The 26125-nt window shown below is 43.5% G+C and overlaps 1 pseudogene; it reads left to right on the plus strand.

The window, feature by feature from the left end:
• The first annotated feature begins 22953 nt into the window (after positions 1-22953).
• LOC146005949 (5S ribosomal RNA) lies at positions 22954-23073 on the plus strand (annotated as a pseudogene).
• The last annotated feature ends 3052 nt before the right edge of the window (positions 23074-26125 follow it).

Genomic DNA, 26125 nt, shown 5'->3' on the forward strand with positions numbered 1-26125 from the left:
GGACAGTGTGGTGCCAAGTTGTGCTAAGTAGCATGTTGTTATCTGCAGGGTTGCTGGGGGGAGCATGGTGTATGCTAGCAATAATTAGTCTACAAAATAAATGATTTGTATGTTAACATGGACCATCAGGGGCATTAACAATAAAATAAAGCGCTCATTAGTCATGCGCCAGCTTAAACAGTGCAATGTTGATATAACATGTCTAACAGAAACCCATTTTGACAGGAGTAAAACTACAGACACTCAAAAAAGCTTGGGTAGGCTATGTATACCATGCTCCCTTTACATCCTCGGCACAAGGTATCTTGATACTCATTAAAAAAACAGTATCATTTGTATGCAACAGGGTTAGAATAGACCCAGGAGGTCATTATATTTTCTTAGATTGTGTTATCAATACCAGACATACGTATACAACTTCTAGCTGTCTATATTCCACCCCTTTCTCTTTTGACATTTTGGTCAAGGGCGCTGACTTTGTGGCACTTTGGTCAGATGTTCCAGTAGTATGCCTAGGCAATTTTAATAATGTGATAGACTCCAGACTAGACAGATGGAAGAAAACTCAGTTTAGCAGTAGCAGCAATAGTAGCCCTAAGAGCTTTTGTAATTTCAAAGCTCTTCCCATTGAATAGAGGGACAAGGCAGGGTTGTCCCCTGTCTCCAAGTTTGTTTTCATTGGCAATCGAGCCTTTGGCATGTGCATTAAGGTCGCACTCCAAAATCATTGGCTTTGGAGCATGGCAGGGTAATGATACTGTTGCGCTGTATGCATACGACCTGTTGATCTTCCTGCGAGATTATGTAAAATCAGCTCCGAAGGTGCTGCATTTGATTAAAATACATTGCAGTTACTCCGGATTTGAAATAAACATGAATAAGTCCAATATACTTGCACTAAAACAACATTCAGTGAATGTGCTGCGAGAAACACTGTTAGTCAACTGGACCAAATCATTTAAATATGTGGAGATTTGGATAACATGAGATACACAAGAGTTTATCCAGTTAAATGTGCAGCCGTTAATGGACTATATCACTATAAAGTTCAAATCCTGGAGTAAACTGCTGCTTACTGTTCCGGGTCTAGTTAATTTAATAAAGATGATCATATTGCCTACATTTTTATATGTCCTACAACAATTGCCTGTATATTTGCCAATATCCCTCTTTAAAAGAATAAACAATTTAATATCATCGTTTATTTGGAACAACAAAAGGGTTAAAATAAAAATGAGCACTTTAATGCGAAAGAAAGATCAGGGTGGGATTGCCCTCTCCAATTTCAGGTTATACTATTTATCAGGTCAATTAATACACATAAGAGACTGGGTGACTGGGTGACGGAAGCTGACGGCAGCAACTTAGTTAAAATATTCAACAAAACAAATGGTGATCTTCGGGCGCTCAGTTCCCGTCTACTCAACACTGCTTAGATACTGAGGAGATACTGAGCAGTGTTGAGTAGAGGGGAACTGAGCGCCCGAAGATCACCATTTGTTTTGTTGAGTTGTGTGAGATCCAAGGAGTCTCGGGTGTATCTTGGGCAGCAATGTTCCAGGCGCAATCACTATTTTCACATTTTTTTCCAATTAGTTAAAATGTTATTGGCCCAGGGGGAAGTAAAATGCATGCCACTACAGTATCTACTGAAGGGTGGGATCTATCAAGAGGATCCACCATTGGCAGTACAAGCTGTTAAAATCTGGCGTGAAGCTAGTAATATAGTTACATTTTCCGACTTTGAAATTGAACATCCTATATTGGACTATAAAAGATTCAATGAACTAAAAGTGCTTCAACCAGATAAAGCATGGGGTCCATATGGGATTAACTCCATCAGTCAGCTATATACTCCCGATGGGATGAAGTCCTTTAAGCAGCTGGCCAAGGAATTTACACTTCCCAGGTCATTCTTTTTTAGATTTTTACAATTAAGAAGTGCTCTTGAGGCCCAATTTAAAAATGCTGTGCCAAATTTTTCGATATCTCCCATAAAAAAAAGTCCTACAGACGGGGTTAAAAAGAAAGGAGTTTCGAGACTGTATGGAAGCATTGCATGACGACCGGCTCAATACAAAGTGGTCAGGTGATGTAGGCCCCCTGTCAGTAAAAGAATGGGAAATGGCCATGGCCTCAGTACAATTAGCTACAAACTTAATAAGAACACAACAGGTGCAATTGTACATCTTGCACAGGTCCTACTTATCCACCACAAGGTTATTGAAAATGGGAGGCAGAGCATCATCACTATGGGCCTTATTCTAGTTCACTTTTTCTGACAAAATCCTTCTTAGATGGACAAAACCATCTGCACTGCAGGGGGGCAGATGTAAAATGTGCAGAGAAAATTAGATTTGGTGAGTTATTTTGTTTCTGTGCAGGGAAAATACTGGCTGCTTTATTTTTACACTACAATATAGATTTCACTTTAAAGTAAAACCCCACCCAAATCTAATTCTATCTGCACAAGTAACATCTGCCCCACCTGCGATGCACATGGTTTTGTTCATCTAAGAAGGATTTTGTCAGAAAGAGTGAACTAGAATAACCCCCTTTGCCCCAAATGTAGAAGAAAGATAGGCTCGTTCTGGCACCTGTTGTGGGAATGTGCAGTCTTAAAAGCTTTTTGGGAGAGAGTAATGCAAACTTTGATCAAAACAGGCATACCTGGGTCTGTGTGTGTTAATTAGGTAGAAATGGTATATACACTTACACAAAGATATGGCAGAGATGGTTAGATTCTGGCTACATGACACTTGGTGTTCTCACTGGTTAAATATATAATAACTGTAAAATACGTAATATATATACACCACTTGTTAAACACTCAATACATACAAAGCACCATATATATATATATATATATATATATCGTCTTTTTTTGTGAGACACTGTAAAATAGCACAAACAAATAAAGTGATTTAATTTAACTATAACAGATACAACTTAGGAATTTAATGAAGTAGAAATGATTATACAACACATTTGTTGGTAAGCTGCTCAATCAGATCGTGATGTCACTCAGGTGCCAAAAGGGAGGGGTAATTCTGGTTAGGAAAAAAACATTTTGTATCCTAATTGCACACTGAGTGAGAAATATCTACATAATAATCAGATAATACAGAGATCTTGGTTGCATATATCTGCAGATATAGGGCTAAGCCCCCAGGCTGTACGTCAAGGCGTCTCTGTGTCACTGGGGGTCCCTAATATTGGGTATGGGTCTGGGGTGTGGGCCCATAACATGCCGGCACAGGCTGACTACTCCAGGGCAGCACACACAAATGAAACTTAGTAGGGGTTAATAAGAAGCACATAAGTGCTATGTAAGGAAGTGAAGGTGTGATTAAAATAATATATACAATGTTATAGGGAAAAACATAAGTGTTAATAAAGTGTTAGAGTGTGCTAACCTGGAGCAGACCAGCCATACCAACAAAGGGGGAATCACACTCCCAAACCCATCCCATAAGCAGTAACATATATGTCTGGGCTTAATATCCTAGTATAAGGCCACATGATAATGGCTTACAACATCTGAGAGCCAGCTTACCTGGAGCTACCCCTGGCTTCTCCAATGGCACTCAGTAGTCAGCAATCCCTCCTAATGCTGACCCATCTATGCCTCTCTCAACTGCACAACACTTTTGTTGGTAAACTGCTCAATCAGATTATGATGTCACTCAGGTGCCAAAAGGGAGGGATAATTCTGGTAAGGAAAAAAAACATTTTGTATCCCAATTGCACACTGAGTGAGAAATATCTACATAATAATCAGGTAATACAGAGATCTTGGTTGCATATATAGTATCTATAGATACTTGGGGTACTTGGAACTGTCTCCACCAGTCAGAGGGTTTTATATTGTTTTATTTGTTTGGTTTTATGCCACATTTTTTATTATTCTGATTTTATGGAACATTAAATACTTTTTATTGAGGATCAGCCGTCATCCACTTTCTTTCCTTGGGACAAAGAAACCTTTCTATGCATATAAGGCTCAGTCCCTAGGTGGGTGTTGACCATAAGGGGCAATCACGTGGGAGTGAAATTGGGTTTCCAGAGAAAACTGTAAAAGATACCTTTACGTGTAAATAGGGCATCACTATAAGGTCAGTACTGATCTATATGATAATTGTTGGTCGCTGATGCTGTGCATAAGTGTTGGAAGTATATCTGAAGAGAGGAACTCATATTTCCACATTAAAGAAACCCCTATATGCATATGGGGCCTGACTTGAAGGTCAGTCATTAATATAGAGTCTCACATCCAGACATAGGAGGACCTATTGACCCATTTAAACATAGGGGTAAACCCCAATACAGTTGGAGATACAGCGCTAGTGACATTACCCAATTGTTTGGAGGTTGTGTGTAGGGTCAGGGTGGCCCTTGGTTTTTGTCACCAGCAGCAGTATCATCAGGCGCGGTCATTGTCATAGATTATTTGCTTTTGTCATGTCGGACCCTGACTAAAACCCACGAGATTACTGAACAATTCCATTATTATTTTGTGTCTCTTTTTAGCTCCTCCCAAGTGAATAAGGTGACCCTAGATTAATTCTTTATAAATGACTCATTCCCCCATCGACTCAGGATCAGAGAGAATGATTTACAGGACAAATTACGATGGATCAAATAATCATCGCCATTCCCCATTTACATCATGGTAAAACCCCGGGTCCTGTCGGTTTGTCAAGCGATTATTATCGTCCACTACAACCCCTCTAGTTCCATCCCTTCTAGAACTTTTCCGAACACTACCTGATAAGGGAACTTTTTTTTCTATTCAATAACTCTTTTATAACTTTCTTACCAAAACCTGATAGAGACCCACATTTGCTATCTTATTATAGACCAATTAATCTACTGAATGTAGATTACAAGTTACTGACTATGACTGATTATGGCGTTGAGACTTCAGACCATACTTCCGGAGCTCCTGACATTCTCAAAAATGAATTTTGTCCAGGGCAGTCACATTGTCAAGGCAATAAGATTGGCACTCGCAGCTGTGGTTGCCTCCAAGCAACCCACTGCCACAACTAGCTTTTGAGTCTCAATGCTTACAAATCATTCCATATGGTCTTAAGGCCACATCTGACTGCAGTCCAACAAAGCAGAGGTCTTGAAACAATATTTCTGGATTTTGTCTGCTATATTTATCATGTGTCCTCAGCCTCCTTGTCCATAAATGGAACTATTGGCCCTAGATTTCACATTGAGAAGGGCACAGGTTGTTCCTGAGCTATCGATGTTCTGCCATTGTTCCTGAGCTATATGTTCCACCATCGTTCCTGAGTTATCAACATTCAAACCATCGTCCCTGAGTTATCGATGTTCTAACCATCATTCCTGAGTTATTGATATTCTACCATCGCTCTCAATTCATTGATGTTTTATCTTCATTCCTGAATTCATCATCTGCAACTACAGTAATTTATTGTGCTTAACAGCCATTGCCGCATTCAAGAACTGCATCAGTGTTTACACTGCACTATTATTATTACCATACCTGCATATACAGTTATTATCTCATCAATACCTTCCTGTGTGATTTAAGTTACTGATAATCCAAGTTGCCAAGTACAAGTCTTTCACTGCTGTTACCATCTACTTGTGTTCAATAAAAGACTGTACTTTTATTACCTGCTTTTTCCATGCTGGTTACTCCTCTGGGCTAACATCAAGTACCATATACTGGGTTCATGAGCAAGAGCCTCCCCGATTTATCCATTGGTTAGAACTTAAGCCTGAGACCTTCGTCAACTCGACTCACACCCCAGGCATGACAATATGGGGGAAATTTACTAAAGGAAATTTGTAAAAAAAATAGGTGTATTTGTATCCAGAAACACACTTATTTTTGACATTTACTATCCCGAAAATATGGCATTTCTTAGTCGTATTGATGTGCTATCAATACGAATACGAATTGCCGTATTTTCGGCATAGTAAATGTCAAAAATAAGTGTATTTCTGGATACAAATACACCTATTTTTTACTAATTTCCTTTAGTAAATTTCCCCCTATATATCTAACCAGGAACACTCTCTCAATCTCATTCTTAATAAAATAAACCAACATGGCTCCATCTTGGGCTTTAGTTTTAACATAGACAAATCAAAATGCAATACTACTTAATGGGCAGACTACCCCACTCTGGTTGGATGACCCTGAAATGGGCTAGTGAGTTTCTTCCTTATTTGGGAATCAAAGTCTCCCCAAAAATTAATAACTTATATGCATTAAATGTAAAAGAGTCTATTTCCACCTTATGGAAGGATGTCAACAGATGAGAAAATCTTTCCTTACCCTACTTAGGTAGGGTAAACTTATTAAAAAAGGTACCCACTTCAAACACTTCCCCTATTATTAAAAAAGGCGGCTATACAATTGATAAATATGGTACTCCATAAATTTATTAGGAATGGTAAATGAGCCCAGATAGCCTAGAAAAAACTAATCCAACCAAAATTGAATGGTGGCATAGGCTTCCTTGATGTACTAGTATATAACCAAGTAGCCATGTTGCGACATTTAAGGGACTGATATACACTAACACATCCTCAGACCAAAAATTCTCTCCAAATATTGACTTTATCTGTGTTTTGCATCAACATGATCAAGAAGTCCCAGAGGACATTGAGGCAAATTCCCTCTTGTGGAACAGATCTAAATCATCACCATTCCCTATCCCTGCCCCTAATCAAAAACCAGGTTTCTTGGATGGCATGGCTGCTCACCCCTTCACATTGTGGCGGATATTGGGGATTGACACAAATCAATCACTGGTTCCACTGAGGATAGATGTACTGTATATTAACATTTTCAGAACTGTCTTCAAATCTAATTATAATAATCCCTTATCCAATGTCATATATACAGGTGCATTTCTATGTTATTCCTGTCCTTGCCCACTTTTCAGATAACGATTGGAATATCACCCTTGATACTCGTCTCGATCTTCATTCACTACAATTTTCTTAGAAAAATATTGGCTCACTCTAAACTGACAAGCGTCATGTCCAAATGGTTAACACATTTTCAAAATGTATCCACGCAGGATTTGGACAGGGCCCTTATGTTTTATAGAAAGGCTTTCCCCTCTAGTATGAATGTCAAACTATTTTTAAATGTATTCCATTATGCTTATCTATCCCCTCTTAATCATTTCCAGATGGGATGATCTGACACACACATATGCCCAAGATGTCATCAGCCTAATGCAGATATTTACCATTGCTTTTGGGGTTGCCCTATTGTACGATATTTTTGCCATCTTATTAGGAGGTATGCTAAATCCAAGCTTGTAACCTATGTCCCCTTTACTCTTGAATATTGGGGGTGTTTGATCCCAATTTGAGGATGACTAGGTATAGAAAGAAGTTACTGCTGGCTCTGAGTGCAGCCGGGAAGAAGACTATACTGCAGAGCTGTATTGATAGCTCCCTGCCACAAATCTCCCTATTTCTATCTAAACTACACTTTATATTTAGGATGGATTGGGTGGAGGCAATTTTTTCACTTTCTGGAATGTATAGTTTGCGGAAGAATTTGGATAACGGATATTTGGATAAGGGATACTCAAACTGTATAATGTCCATTCCCATCATAAACACGACAAAAGTACACAATAACCTCAAAAATACCACTCAGTGGAGCACGCAGGGGGGTTTCCGAGTACCCATACCCCACGCCGCCCCCCCCCCCTCCCCCCGATGGACAAATAGTTTTTTTTGTTATACAGAGAGAGCTTGGTGTAGGGAGAGTGTGTATCGGGCGTGCGCAAGTTCCAGGAGCTGGGCACTGCATACCTCAGGCTTGCTCCTGCACTTGCCATCAGCTGCCGACAGTGGCAGGCAGGCCAGAGCCGCTGGCTGCTTCACAGGTCCTCCTGAAGATAGAAGCTCCTGGCTGGCTGTTGTAATTAGCAACAAAGATGTCACCCAAATATATAGCAGTAGGGGCTGTTTTCCTGCAGATGGTTCTGCAGCACAGCAGCAGGTGTACAAGATGCAAGTTACATCTTGTACTCCTGCTGCTGTGCTGCAGAACACTCTGCAGGAAACCAGCCCCTTCTGCTATATTTTTACTTGACATCTTTGTTGCTAACTGGAACAGCCAGCAAGGACTCGGAGATGGGAGCAGCCAATCAACAGCGCTGGTTCTGAAGAGATGGAGAGTGGAGGCAGCTTCAAGTAGTCAGAGTGTGCTGCCTGCTCTTCCTCCCGCAGCCCCTGCTCCTCCTTCCTGCTTCATGGCCGAGGAGCTTGCTGTCACTGCCAGCCGAGCCCAGAATCACTGACAGTGTAGCAGACAGGAAATGTAAGTTTTCATGTGTGGGGGAGGGACTTGTCATATATGTGTTATGAGGGAGGGGGGTGTGATATATATACATACATATATATTATAAGGTGACTGTGGGAAGAGAGGGGGGTATAATTTACATTATAAGGTTGACTGTGGGGAGGGAGGGTGGTGTCATATATGTTATAAGGTGACTGTGGGGGAGGGAGGGGGTGTCATGTATATGTTATAAGGTGACTGTGGGGGAGGGAGGGGGTGTCATGTATATGTTATAAGGTGACTGTGGGGAGGGAGGGGGTGTCATGTATATGTTATAAGGTGACTGTGGGGGAGGGAGGGGGTGTCATGTATATGTTATAAGGTGACTGTGGGGGAGGGAGGGGGTGTCATGTATATGTTATAAGGTGACTGTGGGGAGGGAGGGGGTGTCATGTATATGTTATAAGGTGACTGTGGGGAGGGAGGGGGTGTCATATATATTATAAGGTGACTGTGGGGAGAGAGGGGGGTATAATTTACATTATAAGGTGCCATTGGGGAAGGGAGGGGATATTATTTACATTATAAGGTGACTGTGGGGGAGGTGGAGTATTATTTCCATTATAAGGTGACAGGAAATCTGGAAACCCCCCTTTTGAAATCCTGCGTTTGCCCCTGCCACTTGGTACCTAACTAGAGTGGTGGCACAGGATCTACTTGTTATAATGTCCTAGACTTGGGTGCGATGGCCCATTCGACTGATGTTTCCATGATAATACTCTGATCTCCGTAGTACTAAAACACATTATTGTTCATATCTTTCATGATGTTGATAATTCATTCCTCACATGATGTAAACTGTATTGTATATCATAAATGATACCATACAAGTTTATTTGTACGTACAAATGCAACTTTGATACTAGGTCGACATGGGGTTTTTCACCTTTTTTTTTTAGCAGACACGCGTCAACAGGTGGTATTTCATGTCCTACCATCCAGTAGGACGTGGTGGGAGAATAAAATAGTTGCAGAGCATAGCGAGCACTGTGCCCGCACACCCAGCCTTCCCAGCCACACAGCGACCCCGGCATAGGAGCCCGCCTGGCAACCCAGCAGCCCTCCCACCCGTCCACTCAGCAACCCGGCAGCACCCGGCCCCCGGCCGCCCACTCCACAAATGTAAATATGTGGGCGGCCAGGGTGTTTTTTTATTATTAGGGACGCCAATCCCGGGATCCCGGGAATCCCGAGATTGAGCATTTTTCAATCCCTACATGCGAGGGGATGCAGTGCACTTTTTTAGTGTCCATGTCAACATTTGGGGAAAAAAACGGAAAACCCCAAGTCGACCTTTTGACTGTTGACCTTCCTCATGTCGACCTAATGCTTGTGTCAACCTAATGACCCTGTCGACCTAACTCATGTCAACCTTCAGTCATGTTGACCTTCATACATGTCGACATGCAGTGGTCAACCTAATGTCTATCCAATGGTCCATAGCCGTTAAAAAATGATCCCATTCTATGAACTGTATGTCAATAGACTCTCCTGCATATATGTGAGTGTAATGCCAGACAGAGAGCAAAGCAAACACCAATGACATCATTCTAACTGGTGTGTAAATACCTAACATATAATACTTGAAGTGATTATACTTCTGCTATAGAGAACTCATGCCAAATGTTCACTAAATGGACGGGCAGCTGCTTGTAAAATCCCATTAGCTAATCTATCCCGCAGCTAATCACAAACAGATAATTAGGTAGAATTAACCTTCCACTTACTTTCCTCGCCAACTGTTACAAGTAAACCCAGCACTGACAATGCTACAATTAACAACCAATGGACTGTAACCTACCAAATGTACTTTACTATTAATCCCTATATTTGTAGAGGACTTTGTTGTGCAAACCTCTTAATGCTTTGTTAACAAGTTTTTGAAAGGTATAGAATTTTATTTTATCTCTAAGGATAAGCAACTTGTCCAGCGCCAACAAGGAAAAAGGGATCTCATATGTGTTTTTTATAGATTACAGGCCCGATTTAGGCCTGCTCACTGGGCTGCGAGTATTTGAGTCCAGCAAGCAGGTAAACTCCGCCCCACCACCCTGCTGAGCTTCCTCCCCCTTCCCCTGTGTACAGTTGCGAATGCCATGCACAGGGACGAGGGAAGGGAGCTCAGCGGGATGGCGTTCAGCTGCTTGCAGGTTGCTGGAGCTCACCTGCTTAAACAGGACTGTTTATACTCTGTTTAAATGCAATGCAAATGCAATGTGATCCCTGCTATTGAAGCCCACAACGCACGCCCACATCGGGACGTGTATGGGCTGCTTAGGTGCTATACTAGTACTGGTGCCTGTCCTTGTGTTTCCCTCCTATATCCCTCTAGATCAGGCATTCCCAACCACGGTCCTCAAGGCACACCAACAGTGCAGGTTTTAGTGATATCCAGGCTTCAGCACAGATGGTTTAATCAGAATCACTCAGGTACTAATTAAGTCACCTGTGCTCAAGCCTGATTATCACTAAAACCTGCACTGTTGGTGTGCCTTGAAGACCGTGGTTTGGAATGCCTGCTATAGATTGTAAACTTGCAGCAGGGCTCTCCTACCTCCAAGTCTGTCTGTTGTTACCCAGTTTGTTTTATCATTGTCTACCATTGTAAAGCGCAACGGAATCTGCTGCGCTATATAAGAAACTGTAGAAGAATAAATAGGTGCCATGGTGCCCGGAGCAAGGGCATGTTTCGACCCCCCCCCCCCTAATTTGTAGTTAGGCGGGGCTCCTGCACAGTGAAAAGGGGGCATGGCATAACATTATACCACACACAGTAATGCCCATTGAACATTTTAGCGAACTTTGTAATACCCATTATACATAAAGTCACAGAGTGATGCCAATTACCCATGAGGCCACACATGATGCCCATACATACTACAGTATATAACAAACCATAATGCCCATTACATACTATATAACAAACCATAATGCCATTACACATTTGACACATAAGTGCCACTTACCTACATGCTCATTGCTAGGAACTTCATGCTCAATTCCAGGGGCTTCATGCTCAATGCCAAGGAGCTTCATGCTCGTTGCCAAGGGGACTGAAATAGCTCATTGCCAAGGGGGACTGAAATAGCTTGTTGGCAAGGGTGACTGAAATAGCTCGTTGCCAAGGGGGAATGCAGCCCGCTCCCCCGCCCACGCAGCTCTCGCGCTCCCCGCTGTGCACTGCCTGGCTGAGCCAGAGCTCAAGTCTCCCAGTGGACCGCTAGCCAATAGGCACTCACAGTCCAGAAACCAATGCTGCTTCTGATTGGCTGCTGGACCGTAAGCACCTATTGGCTAGCGGTCCAGCTGGAGACTTTCATTGAAAATAACGGTGGAATCTGTCTCCAGCCAAGCACAGCGGGGAATTGGGAGCGGGCAAGCTGAGGGAGCAGGCGAGCAGGGCGGGGGAGCCGGCGGCAGAGTGCACAGATCTGGCTTCCCGCCCTAGCTATGCCACTAGCTAGTATACATTATCTATTTAATATATAACCCTGATTTTAATTTCATATAATACCAAAGCTGATTGAGATCACAAAGGCTGTTTGTTATACAAGCATTTCACATATTACTGTATGCATACTAAGAGGAAATATGATATCTGTTAGATTGCAGCGCTCAGCGCCTGTCTCCGCATACACTGCTTAGTGTAAGACTTACAGTCTTCCTTTTCCCCCTTGCAGCCAACGTAGTTAAGCGTCACCCTGAGTGACAGGTCGCTTAAGCGAATAGCAGGGCAGAGACCCCTGACCCTGCTGGCAGCGTTACTCTTTCCTGTGAGGAAGTCCCCGCGTTAGAGTGTGCCTCAGATCGTGTGTGACTCCGTCCATGCTGTTTGTAGCTCCACGTGCACCGGAGCGCATAGGAGCAAGTCCCTGCTGTAAACCCGTTACCAGCGTGACCTTTTGCACAGGGAGATCAGTCATCATTGGCAGCAGCGAGACTGGGAGAGATACCGCAGTGTAAACCAGCAGACTGTCATTTACCCTGCACGCGCCAAAATGCTACAGCTAAGTAACAACCAGAGACTGTCGTTACCAAATGTACAAGTTGTATTACTGCTTGAAGTTAACACATAAAGTACTGTTGTAACCTACAAGCCTGCCACTTGAATAAACCCTTCAAACTGGTTATATCTTCTAAGTGTGAGGTCTAACAACCACACTGCACGTACTTATATACACTCTGCCAATAGGTTATGGGCCCAGCACGTCACGTGCGCGAAGATTAACCCCCTGAAGACAAAGTGCTAGCGCAGTACATAAAAGAACACAAAGGAATTATTTCTAAATTGCCATTTGTGGAAGAGTTAACGAGAATGCACAGTACAGGGCATAGCATGAACTTTCCAAAGCTCAAAGGCTCAGAGAATTACACTACATGGAAGTTCGCTATGGAAATGCAGCTTAAGAGGGAGAAGCTATGGAAAGTCACAATAGCCCCAGGAGAAAGTCCAAACCCAGAAGAGGTAGACAAGGCCATTGGCACAATAGGCCTGGCTGTGGAGCAGCATGTTTATTCTACTATCTGTGGGAAGGAGTCCGCTAAGGACATGTGGACAACTCTACAAGGTGCTTATGAAAATAAAGGCTTAATGAGAAGGATAAGTCTGAGACGCACACTGTATGGAACAAAATTGAATGCATGCAAGGACATGAACGACTATATTGATAAAATACTATCGATAGCTCAGCAATTGGCGTGTGTAGGAGCAAAAGTGGATGAGGAAGCAGTAGCAATGGTAATGCTGCAGAATTTGACAGAGGAATTTGACTTTCTGGTTGTCGCACTAGAGTCAAATGAAACCAAGCTTACAACTGAAGTTGTGAGAGCTAAACTACTACAGTTCCAAGAGAGAATCCACAAGGATGCCATAGCTGAAGGTTCTGCCTTAGTAGCAAAGGGTGCGAAACCCAAGAAATGCACATTCAAATGTTATGTGTGCCACAAAGTAGGGCACAAGGCTTCAGAATGCAGGCTGAAGAACACTAGTGGCATGCACAAGCGGCATGATAAAAAGAACGAGTCAGCACTGAATGTAACAGACAAGCCAAGGAGGGATCTCTGGTACATGGACTCGGGAGCCTCTAGACACTTCAGCTGCAACAAGGAGTGGTTCAATTCTTTAACACAGTGTAACCCCACAACAGTTACCGGGATTGGTGAAAAGATCCTTACTGCTTCAAGTGTTGGGACAATCACAGTGAAACTAAGAATTGAGGGACAGACAGTAGTCACAGATATCCAAGACGTCCTGTATGTACCAGAATTGGGAAGTAACCTCATCGCTATCAGCGTACTCGAGGCAAAAGGCTACAGAGTCCAGTTTGCAAAGGGCAAGTGCATGGTGCATAATGAAAGAGGGACTGTAATTGCTTCAGCAACCCGATGCAACCAACTATACGTCCTAGACACAGATGAATGTGTAGCTTTGGCAGCCTCTGCTGAAAATGAGTCGATGGAACTCTGGCACAGACGTTTGGGACACTTAGGATATGATAATGTCCAGAAATTAGCTGATGGGATGGCAACAGGAATCACAGTGAAAGACACCGGAAGACCTGTGTGCGAGAGTTGCATAAAAGGCAAGCAGACCCGCAACCCATTTCCCGAGTCAGCAGGCAGAGCAGAAACACAACTAGCTCTGGTACACACAGATGTGTGCGGACCAATGGAAGAGGAGTCAACCAGTGGTTACAAATACTTCATGACTCTCATCGATGACGCCACAAGAATGACACACGTATACTTCATAAAGAAGAAAAGTGAGGTGGTCAAGAAAATTGTGGAGTACAAGAACCTAGTGGAAACTCAGACGGGCCTAAAACTAAAGGTCCTGAGATCCGACAATGGGGGAGAGTACGAAAATGAAGTACTAACCGACTTCCTAAAAAGGCATGGCATAAAGCATCAGCTGACGATGGCCTACACGCCTGAACAGAATGGCGTAAGTGAAAGGGCGAACAGAACAATCGTTGAAAGAGCACGAGCGATGGTGAACGATGCTGGCCTGGAGAAGAGTTTTTGGGCAGAAGCTGTATCTACTGCAGTATACCTGAAAAACAGAACACCTACAGTGGCCGTGAAGGGAAAAACCCCCTTAGAGGCCTGGTCTGGGAAGAAGCCAGACATCAGTCACCTCCGTGTCTTTGGGAGCAGAGCTTATGCACATATACCAAAGGAGAGAAGGAAGAAACTTGACCCAAAATCAAGACAGTGCATATTGCTAGGCTATTGTGAGGAGAGCAAAGGGTACAGGCTCTGGGATGCAGAGAACAGACGTCTCCTGAAATCAAGAGATGTGATATTTCAAGAAACAGCATCACCCACAAAAGCAAAAGAGCAAGAAAAGCAAGCACTAGTAGAGGTATGTGAAATAGAAAGCATACCTGCAACAGAAAATACTGAAGAAGGAAGCGAACCAACTAAAAGAGCTTCTGTGAGAAGAAACAAGGGCATACCAGCCAGAAGATATGAGGAAGAATATGCGAATATTGCTTTCAGTGAACCTCAGAGTATTCAAGAAGCGAAAGCGTGCAGTGATTGGGCGAAATGGAAATCTGCAATAGACACAGAGCTATCAGCACTGAGAGAGAACGATACTTGGACCATAGTAAATAGGCCAAGCAACCGCAAGACAGTCAAGAACAAGTGGGTCTTCTGCAAGAAGTTAAATTTAGACGGAGAAGTTGCCCGTTACAAAGCCCGTCTTGTTGCTAAGGGATACACACAGAGATCCGGAATTGACTATGGGGAGATATACTCACCTGTTGCGAGGTATAACACTCTCAGATTAGTAATTGCAGTCGCCACTTTACAAGACTTACTGCTATACCAATTAGACTTCGATTCAGCGTTTCTAAATGGAGAACTACTTGAAGAGATCTATATGGAATCACCAGATCATTATGATGAGAATGAACTTCAGACAGAGAAAGTGTGTCTTCTGAAGAAATCCATATATGGCCTAAAGCAGAGTGGTCGTTGCTGGTACATAAAATTGGACACAGTACTACTTGAAATGAATTTTATTAGATCAGAGACTGACCACTGCCTTTATCACAAAACTCTGGGAGAAAAGTTGTTCATCATAGCAGTCTATGTGGATGATATACTTATAGCAGGTCACGAAGATCACATCACAAGTGTAAGAGATCAACTGAAACAGAGATTCAAGTTGAAAGACTTAGGTCCAGCCAATCATCTGTTGGGCATGAGGATTGTTCAAAACTTGCAAAAGGGAACAGTCACAGTCGACCAACAAACGTACATCGAGGCAACAATCTTGAAGTATGGGATGGCAGACTCCAAGTCAGTGAATACACCAATTGACAAAAGCATCAAGATTACAAAAAGTATGTCACCAACCACACAAGAAGAAATAGAGGAAATGCAAGATGTTCCTTACAAGAACGTGGTTGGAAGTCTTATGTATGCAAGTATTGGAACCCGTCCAGACATCACTCATGCAGTCAGTCGGGTGAGCCAATTTGCAATAAATCCTGGAAGACAACACTGGATTGCGGTGAAGAGGATTCTGAGATACCTAAAAGGTACAAGTTCCTTGAAATTAAAATTCGCCAAGACAAGCAATTCAAATTTGAAAGTCTTCTGCGATGCCGACTGGGGAGCAGATGAAGATGATCGTCGTTCCCACACCGGTTACCTGTTCACACTGGCCGGAGCAGCAGTTAGTTGGGCGAGTAGAAAACAACCGACCGTTGCTCTCTCAACAACCGAGGCCGAATACATGGCTCTTACAGAGACATCAAAAGAAGCACTCTGGATCAAAGAGACTTTGTGTGAGTTAGGTCTACTTTATGAAGAAGAGACTATCAGTATCGCATGTGATAACAGGGGAGCAATAGATCTTTCCTGTACTACCAAGCACCATGGAAGGTCAAAGCACATCGCGATAAGACATCACTTCATCAGAGAACTAGTGGAGAACAAGTCCATCGATGTTGAATACATTGCAAGTGAAGAGAATGTCGCTGACATGCTTACTAAAGGACTGTCGGGAAACTTGCTTACTAAGTTCGTGAAGGACTGTGGACTTGTCTAAGTTCAAAATGTTGATTTGAAGTTTTGATGTTCTGAATGTCTTTTTTTCTCTCTAACCATATTTTCGGTTACAGGTATTACAAAAGGACAAAGCATTGTATTGAGTTCTTTTATGTAGCCGAAGACAGCCTTAAGCGAGGGGGAGTGTTAGATTGCAGCGCTCAGCGCCTGTCTCCGCATACACTGCTTAGTGTAAGAGAAGACCGCGTTGATGCCCCCTGCTGGAAATGTCGACGACAGGGACATATGGCCCACGAGTGTCCCTGGTAAGATGCCATGGCAATTTTGTGCCCAGAAAAAAAGATCCCTCGAAAAGATTCTTCCGTTGAAGGTGGAGGTGAATGACCGGGAGGTGAAAAAACCATGCGGTGAGGAAGAGCGTGAAGACCCAGTGGCAAAGAAGCCCAGAAGTTCCAGAGGTTGGAAGAGTCCTCAACCTGGACGTTTGGAACAGGAATGACCTGGGTATCGTGAAGTGCCAGCGGAAAAGAGGGATTACGCTGAGGAAGAAAGTTGGCCCCTGGTGCCAGAGTCTGTGGAGAAAAGTCCAGATTCTGAAGTGTTCGCCATGCCCAAAGAACCGGCCTTGCAGGATATGGAGCAGTGTTCGCAGTCGATCGCCCTAAGTGAAGAGGAAGAGATTGTCCTGGAGCAAGACCCCTGCTGGAAGAACAGACTTGGATGAAGGAAGGGGAAGGAGAGCAGCAACAGTGGCAGGTAGGGAAGAGGGACAGTGCTGAGATCAAGGCACCAATCCCAGCACTTCCAGTGCAGCGGGGATCAGCGGGGCGGCTATTCACAGCTCCCGAATCGGCAGTCAATAGGAAATGGCCGCAGCGAGCCAATCAGCATTCGACATGCCGTACTCCCCCCCTGTGTCTGACATCATACGCCACCAGGAAGGGGAAGAAGGAAGTCCCCTGACGTAGGAGAGCAGGAGCGTGCCTGAATAAGATGTCAGAGGATGGCGCAGAAGACGACGGCGGGAAGAACAGTTCAAGCAGCCACGGAAGAGGCCAGAAGACGTGGGCTCCCCTGACCTCCGGTGTCATCTGGCGGAAGGGAAGAAGTGGCGCCACCGCTGGCCGCGATGGGCCAGCGGCAGAAGAAAGAAGATGGCGGCTCCTAGAGAGGCCAGTGGGGGTGGGAAGCACTAGAGCTGAAAAATCTCTACCGAAGCTGATGAAGCTCCTCTCGCGGCCTCTCCCAACATCATGTAGGCCCCGAGGCCACCTACCCCTACCCTAGACCACCGGGTGGGCATGGTCAGGCCCCGAGGCCTGTGTGCATAATAGTCGGGCCCTCTCAGCCTGGGGCCACTAAATAGTCGGGCCCTCCTGGCCTGTGGTATTAGTTAGTTGGGCACCCAGGCCCGTGGGGTCATTTGTAGGTCGGGCAGTAGGCCCGTTGGTAGTTTAGTTTAGCCGGTGAAGGTCACAGCCGCCCATAACCCCCTCTACATTCAACCCTCTGTGAGTTGAACTGTGGAGCCTCCTTAACCACCCTTTTGTTCCTGACAGTACGGCGAAGAATAACGGGAGAGGAATCCATCAGAAGGAGTCCATCATGTCCGGGTGCCAGAGTTTTCCAGGACCTGAAGGTGAGAGGGTGCGGCACCAGGTAAGTGGTCCTGCATGGTAGCAGGCACCACACCGCCCCCAACACCCCTCTCACACATATGTGACAATTCTACTGCAAATCACATGTTCAGCCTATTAAGGTTATAAGTCATATTCTATCTGCATCCCTCCACTCTATCTATCTATCTATCTATCTATCTATCTATCTATCTATCTATCATCATTTTAAGCTCACATTTCACAGTGAGATACAGGAGATAAAGAGGTTAACTTAAAGTCTCCAGGTGGATATATTGAGGTTATAAACAATACACTACCTGCATTTATCCATTATACTGTGCATATAATCTATCTTTCTGTATTCAGCTGACATTTTCATACAGTATATCATTTATGTTTTAAATATGCTTGTCATACACTGTAAAATGTCAGCAGATATATTTGATATTTGACAGTTATTTACAAAGCAAAGGTTCACATGGCCTATTTAAAATTTAAGTTAAAATAAACTTGCATTATACTGTCAGAAAAAAATGTGTCTGTAACAAATACAGATGTTCTACAACACATCACATGATCAACCTATTGAGGTTATATATCACATCCTATCTTTCTTCATTTCTTTCTATTTAGCTAACATTTCCTTTTTAATATAACATTTAGGTTTAAATAAGCTTACTTTAAACTGTAAAACGTCCTATCAGCAGATACTGTTGACAGTTCCCTACAAAGCAGTGAGTTTCAGTGACATCACAAAGGCTGTTTTTGATGTAGGCAAGTCACATGATCAGCATACTAAGATGACATTTCGGGGGAAATTTACTAATATGAAAAACCTAGTTTTTCGTATTAGTATTTTCCCTACGACTGTTTCAGTCATATGCAAAGTCGTGTTCCGGAGGGGGATTTACAAAGCAGTCATATACGACTGCTTTGTAACCCTCCAATGTCGTACTAATTCGTATTAGCTGGCCGTATATACGGCCGCTAATACAAATTAGTGGAGACAGTCTGCACGGATCAGTCAGATCCGTGCAGGCTGCAAGGTGTAAAAAAAAAAATTGAAAAATAAAGAAATCTATTGGCCGCCTAGCGGCCAATCAGGAGCCAAGAAAGTCGGCTCCTGATTGGCCAGAATTCATTCTGAGTAGAGGCGCAGAGGAGGAAGGATCTCTTGAAGAACCTGAAAGAAAACCTGGACTACATCGGATGAAGACTGAAGAACTTCCATGGAGGACCTGGGTGAGTAGGATTTCCTTCCACAGGTCCACCATGGATTTCTTTGGACCCCGGACCGGACGCCGACATGGAAATCGACATGCTGAAGAATGGCGACATGGATCCGGAACCAGGACAAGGCACCGGATCAAGACTCTGGGACCTACCTACGAGATCAAGATAGGTAAGTATCAGTGTGTGTGTAATGTATGTATTAAACTTTTATTTTTCATGTGTCAGTGTGTATTTATTGATCTGTTTTTTTTACTGTAGAACTACAAGACCCAGCGGGCCCTTTAATGCCCCGCAGGCTGGGACTTGTGGTTCTCCAAGTCCCAGCTTGCGGGGGAGGCTTGCTGGGACTCATAGTTCCACAGTTTAAAACAATAGTTTATTCATCTATTTTTTTTACACCACTATCAGCCCGGTGGCCACCGCACAGGGCCACCGGGGACAGCACCTGGCTTCAGCCTGGTCCGGTAAGTCCTGGCTTCTGACTGGTCAGAGGGTTAATGCTTTGGCCGGGGGGACTTGTATAAAAAGTCTCCCCCCGGCTGTGGCATTACCCTGCTGGCTGCTTTGGCCTGGGGCTGGTTCTTAAAATACGGGGGACCCCTAGTCATTTTGTCCCCCGTATTTTGGGAACCAGCCCCGGACCTGGAGCCTGGGGCTGGTTGTTAAAAATCGGGGTACCCCTATTTGTCGGGTTTCCTGATTTATAATTACCGGCCCCGGCTCTTTCAGCCTGGATTTATTTTCCACTAAAGCCTGCATGGATCTGACTAATCCGTGCAGGCTTAAAGCAAATACGACAGGACAATCAAGGTGTATTTTCCTGTCGTATTTTCTTGCCTGTTTTACACCAATTAGCAGCCGTATTATCAATACGGCTGCTTAGTAAATCAGGAACCACCATTCTTTTGAATGGTGATTTCTGTCGTATTCTATCGATGGTGTAGACATTCGTATTTGTAAATACAAATACGAATGTGCCATCTTTAAGAATACGAATTGCTGTATTTTTGGGATAGTAAATACCGAAAATACAAATGTGTAAAAAATAGGTGTATTTCTGCCTACGAATACACCTATTTTTTACGAATTCATATTAGTAAATTTCCCCCTTCACATCTCTCAGATTTTAACATCCTATTCTGAAGTAAACATAGAAACATAGAATTTGACGGCAGATAGGAACCATTTGACCCATCTAGTCTGCCCCTTTTTTTACCCTTCAGGTAATCTCAACCCTTTTTAATCCTTATTTCTTTGTAAGGATATTCATGCCTATCCCAAGCATGTTTAAATTGTTGTACTGTCTTAGCCTCTACTGTCTCTGATGGGAGGCTATTCCACTTATATACTACCCTTTCTGTGAAGTAATTCTCTCTAACATTTCCCCTGAACCTACCTCCCTCCAGTTCCAGTGCATGTCCTCATATTCTATTACCAGAGGTGTAACTAGAACTTTATGGGCCCCATAGCAAAATCTTACTATGCCCCCCCCCCCCAGACAGGGTGTCAGGGACTAAGAGATAAAGGGGGGATAATGGGGAGAAAGAAGGAATTAGGAAGATGGTGTGTCAGATTGAGAGTGGGAGGAGTAAGGGCAGGCTGTCACTTGCAAGGAAAGGGGGTCACAGGCACACACACACACACAAGAGTGGGGGTGCAGGCTATCACTTCCTGGGGGGGGGGGCAGCAGGTACGTGCTGCTTGGAGAGGGGGACAGGCTGTCACAGGGTGGGTGGCAGACACATTATGGTGAGAGGGAAGGTGGCAGGCTGTCACTTGCTGGGGAGTGGTGGATAGGCAAGCGCAGGTGGGAGAGGGGGGCTGGCTGTCACATGGGTAGTAGGAATCTGCAGGTGAAATGGGAAGCAGGCACAAACGGTTATTAAATTGAAGGCAAAACATGAAATTTCCCTTTCTCTCCCCCCTTGTTTGTATAAAATGGGAAAAGGGGAATTGTGTTGGTGAGAGTAAGACCGCACCGAGGACTCACTGAACGAGCCAGTACCTTCCTGGAGCCAGTACCTTCGCCACCATGTCTTACAACTTCCATCCTTTATACAAGACACCGCCGATGTTCTCCAACGTCTCAACGACATAAGGCTAGAACATAACCAATTTATGGTATGTCTAGACGTAGAGGTACTCTACACGTCCATCAATCACAAGCAAGGGATAGAGGCAGTCAAATATATCATGCGAACAGAAGGAATGGCTGGATTCCACACACTCCTAAGCAACCTTCTCAGATTTATCCTACAACACAATTTCTTCACCTTCAATGACAAATTTTTCTTGCAAACTAGAGGTATTGCGATGGGGGCCGCGTGTGCCACCATGTATACAAATATTTTTCTTAGATGGTGGGAAGAAGTGTTTGTCTTCAACGACCAGAATGAACATCTAACGTCAAATGTCGTTATGTGGATGCGATATATTGACGACATTTTTATGATATGGGAGGGTGAGAAGGAACAATTGATGGAATTCATCAGACTGCTGAATGATAACAACCTAAATATCCGCCTGACACATACCATCAGCCAAAACGAACTTCCATTCTTGGATCTCATGATCTACAGGGATAAAAGAAATATGATCGCAACCAAACTGTACAGGAAGGATACGGCGACCAACACATTATTACACCAAACAAGCGCACACTTTCTACCCACTGTTGAAAACATACAGAAAGGAGAATTCCTCCGATTAAGGAGAAACTGTTCAGATGACAACGAATTTAAACTACTCATTGAGGACCTCTCCACACGGCTGCAATATCGAGGATACAGTAAAACTTTCATTAAAAAAGCCCTGAAAAACTCCAGTAATAAGAAAAGAGATGACCTCATTTTTACCAAAAAAAGCAGCGAAAGGGAAGATAAAATGGTACGATTCATCGGAAACTACTGCCAGGAATGGTGGCAAATAAAGAACGCCATTCAAAAACACTGAGCAGTACTAATGCTGGACAACACACTTTCCAAAAAACTCAACCCAAGGGTCACCATGGGATGGAGAAGATCCAGAAACCTCCGCGACCAACTTGTCTCCAGCCACTATCAGCGTAAACAGACCAACAAGAAAACCACAACAGGAACATTTCCATGTGGAACTTGCAAAGTATGCCCACATATTCTCAAATCAAAACAGATAGTAGACAGATTTGGGAAAAATCAGAAGCTAAAAAACTACATAAACTGTATCACCAAAAGCATCATTTACTGCTTAACCTGCCCATGTGACCAGAGATACGTGGGCATGACTACAAGGCCCCTCAAACAACGTATCCTGGAGCACATTGGAACAATCCGCAATGCAACCACGGACCTTACTAAAATGAAAAAACTAACATCAGTAGCCCGTCACTTCCACAAGAAGCACAAAGACAACTGGAAGGACTTAAAAGTACAAGGACTAGAAAAAATCAGCCTAGGCATACGCGGGGGAGATCTTACAAATTCCCTTGCAAGAAAAGAAAGTGAGTGGATATTCAAACTGAATTGCCTCAGCCCAACAGGAATGAATGAGAACATCAATTATGGAGCATTCCTATAAACCACTAAAATCATACTACTCCCCTTGGAGACATTTAACACCCTCACTATAACACACTCCTTAATCACTTTATTGATATACTTTCTCACTACTGTGATGTCCTGATTTTGAAGACATCACCCTCTTGGATCACCCACACCTTATGTCCTTGTATACCTGAAGGAGACTATGTGATACGATCAGACCTATGCTGGATCGCCCAAACTCCGCCGATCTTGGAAGCTAAGCAGCAGTAGGGCCTGGCAAGTACTAGGATGGGAGACCACCTAGGAACACCAGGTATCGTATTAAACATGTGTGTGCAATAGATTACAAGGTACTTAGATATCTAATAAGAATAAAAACCTTATGTCACCACAGCTATCATTTATTATTTCTATCTATATTTATTATTTTAATCCCACCACGTAACTTTATAGTATTATTCCAATATCACCTGTGTCTTTCCACAGCACTAGAATCACACTATCCACTATCTACTCACCCATAATTACCCAGCACTCTGTATAAGCAACACAGAATCTATTTTAGTAATTATCATCACCCCGCAATACACATTGCAACAATCTCTTATCACCCTTATTGGAGTACATCTTCTAATAACCAACCTACAAATATACCGACTTCCTCCATGCATGACCATAAATGAATAGGTATTGACCATCATGGTCCTTATTCTTAAATAATCAAATCGAGTTCTGCAGCACAAGAATACAGAATTGTGGGACAACAAAGTAATCCCTAGTTACCCCATTTATTTTAACCTTTTATTAATAGCTGAATTTTTCACCTCCACCCCAAATAAATTTTATACATAACTAAATCCTTTTAGAAATACTATATCTCTCTCCACTCTAACATCAGGACAATATTGTAGCATTACCATGAGATTACGATGCCTTATTTAAGCAGCACATCTGAACCAATTAAAACTCTGTTAGGAATCTAGAAACGCCATACAAAGCCAACAGGCTGCTAATTATCCTAATCAAATATGCCTGATATAGTTTGGCAATCTGCACGAACATGGCCACACAATCCTTAACAGCAGAGATGGGCAAAGACAAACGCCGCATTGGACACAATAAATGAACCCCCAACCAGCTATTGGACACAATCTCTGGTGAAGTGATGCCAATCACAGAAAAGCGATTCCTGATTGGCCGCACTATGCACAAAACCCTGGTGTTCCTTGGGAGAGACACACCTCCCGTGACCAAGCGCCAGTGAAACGTACGTCGGGACCTCCCCGGGACACGTGGTGCACCATGTGACCGGGCATCTCAGGCAAGGAACAGACGCCAGCGGGGATGCCAGCACGCATCCACAGGAACCCGACATCCAAAGCCGGCAGTGAGGTAACCGCTGGACTTGTCCAGCGGATACATTTGCATCTACCAGCAATACTTGTATCTACTCACGTCACTGTCTCCTGCTTGCGAGCAACTCCTTGATATCACGCTGCACTACACAGATGCTCATAACTGACAGGTTAGAAGTAATCTCAGCAGCGGTTACACATACAGGAGCACAATCAGTTTACGGACGCCCCTGTCTCCTGGCTATCACAAGCACTTGTCTTAATTTTTATATAAAATCGTGACCTATGATTAATTCCCATTACCATCATTACCTCAATATTGGTAGGAACTGGGACATACATTATGAGGATCACACTCTGATAAGTTGCCTCTCCTTGCCGCGCACAGAAGGCAATACCAGCCTCTCAATTGCTCCATATATTTTCAAAGCGCTTATATATATTTTAACCTTAAGGACCAGGCACATCATTATTTTAGAGCATATCAATAAAGATAAAAAAATTTAAATACTGAACTTTGCATATATTGATCTATGATTTAAGGGTGCCCCCACCCAGAGTTTCTTTCTCTCTCTTCCTCCCTTGGAAACCCATAAATCTCCCCCCTTGTTACCTGTCCTGAGATCAGATAGCGTGGACTGCACTTGGCCAGGTGTGAGCACGGATGAACAGCTGCCATCCGACTCCCCAATGTGCTGCTGTGGCGGGTAGTGGTGACTGTGAGAGCATTTCTCCGCTCTCACTCAGATGTCCATGCAGGAGCCGCCGGGCGCCCGCTTGTAACAATCTCAGCGAGCGCCCGGCAAATGGATGGGGCAGGCGCAGCGCATACTAGTCTGGCGCTAGAAGCAGCCTGCCCTATTAGGACCCCAACAGCACAGCACAGCACCTCATTCCAAACCAGGAAGTGCCGAGTCATTAACTCAGCACAGCGCCGCAATAAATTATATTTAAAAAAAATGAAAAGCTACGAAAATTATTCAAAAGGTAGCAGCCAGTGCTGTAACTATAGAGGATGCAGGGGATTGCCTGCTGGTTCTCGGGCCCCCCAAGCCCTCGGGCCCCATAGCAGCTGCATCCCCTGCACCCTCTATAGTTACGCCACTGTCTATTACTTATTTTCCTTTGAAGAAAATTTCCCTCCTGTACTATGTTAAAACCCTTGATATATTTGATATCCTTCTCTGCTCCAAACTATACATGTTAAGATCTTTTAGTCTTTCCAGGTAAGTTTTGTGATGTACAGTAGGCCATGCACCATTATAGTTGCCCTTCTTTGTACACTCTCTAATGTATTTATATTCTTCTGAAGATATGGTCTCCAGAACTAGACACAGTGGGTGAGATTTAATAAGATGAGAGATTCAGAAAGTGAGAGATTTGGTAAGAAATCTCCAGGTTTTTAAAAGCGGCAATCATTTACACTGATTAATCAAACTGGTTTTGCAGTGTAAATGACTGCTGCTTTAAAAAAACTGGAGATTTCTCACTTTCTGAATCTCTCATCCTATTAAATCTCAACCATTATTCCAGATGAGGTCGTTCCAATGACCTATAAAGTGGCATTATTACGTCTTTTTTTCTGCTACTGATTCCTCTCCCTATGCAACCAAGCATCTGACTAGCCTTCCTCATTGCTATTCTACATTGCTTTCCTGCCTTTAAGTCACTTAAAATAGTGACTCCTTATTCTCTTTCCTCCTCAGTAGTTTCCATTATAGTACCCTTGATACTATATTGAGCCTTTGGGTTTTTGAGTCCCAAGTGCATATTTTGCATTTTTTAGCATTAAACTGTAGTTGCCATGCTCTTGACCAATTCTCAAGTTTACTTAGATCATCAGTCATTTTAATTTACCCCTCCTGGTGTGTCTACTCTGTTACATATCTTTATGTCATCTGCAAAAAGGCATACATTCCCTTCAATACCATTTGCAATGTCACTAACAAAGATATTAAAGAGCACTAGTCCAAGTACAGATCCCTGGGGTACTCCACTGGTAACACGTCCCTCCATAGAATG

This window comes from Crinia signifera, chromosome 5, assembly GCF_055691185.1.
Source record: "Crinia signifera chromosome 5, ASM5569118v1, whole genome shotgun sequence".
NCBI classification, from domain to species: Eukaryota; Metazoa; Chordata; class Amphibia; order Anura; family Myobatrachidae; genus Crinia; species Crinia signifera.